This window comes from Homalodisca vitripennis, chromosome 5, assembly GCF_021130785.1.
Source record: "Homalodisca vitripennis isolate AUS2020 chromosome 5, UT_GWSS_2.1, whole genome shotgun sequence".
NCBI classification, from domain to species: Eukaryota; Metazoa; Arthropoda; class Insecta; order Hemiptera; family Cicadellidae; genus Homalodisca; species Homalodisca vitripennis.
Window position 1 is genome coordinate 107,379,968 of NC_060211.1, and position 1,104 is coordinate 107,381,071.

A 1,104-nucleotide genomic window follows, 5' to 3' on the forward strand; every position below is an offset into this window, starting at 1 on the left:
CCCACACTGCCGCGCATGAGACGAGACATACCGCTAAAGCGAGAATAGTTGGTGGTATTGAGGCGTCTGCGATTGCGTTTGGTAGTATTGTCTAGGATTAAGTTCAGTCGAAAAATCCAGGAGTCAGAGAGCGAAACAGTTTCTGTAAACTTTGATTAGTTAATATAAACTTTTAGTTAATCTATTAGTTAAGACTTTAATAGCTCTTATTGAAATACTGTATGCTACATAAAACGGTGGGTTACAGTCTTAACATAAGGTTTGTATGTTAATTCTGATTTCTATAAAACAGCTTATATTTCTGATTTTCAGTTGAATAGCAGAGAATTCAGTAGCTCAGCATACTGAAAAAACTGAACATAAATCTATGGCCTAAACCAACCAACAGGTCCAACAATTTTTATGTTGTCATTAACGTCAAATTAATTCAATTGTTTTTTTAATCATTTATCATCTGTTTGCTGCAATTTAGCTCACTTAACCCTAATTGAATGTGATTTTTCTTAAATAAAATAAACACTATTAAAGTTGTTTAATTCGAGTAAAAATAACTACACAAATCTATCTTTAATTACAATAAAAACGCTACAGTTATATGAGTAAACCATACAAATCACTCATACTATATCGAGCCATCTTTAACTCTGATAACAACACTTTCCTCATGAGTCGCTCAATCAATACGGTTGTTTTGAAGCAGGGGGTGGTTCTTGTTTTTACAATCGAGGTAGCATTGGTCAATATGGGGTGCGTCAGTAGTGAACACTCCCTCCCCCTCCGTCAGCGCCTCCATAGCTCAGTGGTTAGAGCACTGGTCTTGTAAACCAGGGGTCGGGAGTTCGATCCTCCCTGGGGGCTTGAAGAATTTTGGTACCTCTTTTCACTCTTGTGAGTGTTTATTATACGTATGTTTGTAGCAGCACTCTTTCATGCCAACACATATGAGGCTTTTAGTAAAACGTATAATAATAACTAAAAGCTTATTATAATAATAGTAACATATTTGACAAGTTGGTTAGCATATAAAATATTGGTATTATATTATTAAAAAATCATTCTATGCAATGATAAAAGTCTAAAACTTAAATAATTTTCACTTAGATG

The 1,104-nt window shown here is 34.3% G+C and overlaps 1 non-coding gene across 1 annotated transcript; it reads left to right on the forward strand.

Moving 5' to 3' along the window:
• Positions 1–785: 785 nt before the first annotated feature.
• Trnat-ugu lies at positions 786–858 on the forward strand. Its single transcript has one exon. It is a non-coding gene; the product is annotated as a tRNA-Thr (tRNA).
• Positions 859–1,104: the final 246 nt, after the last annotated feature.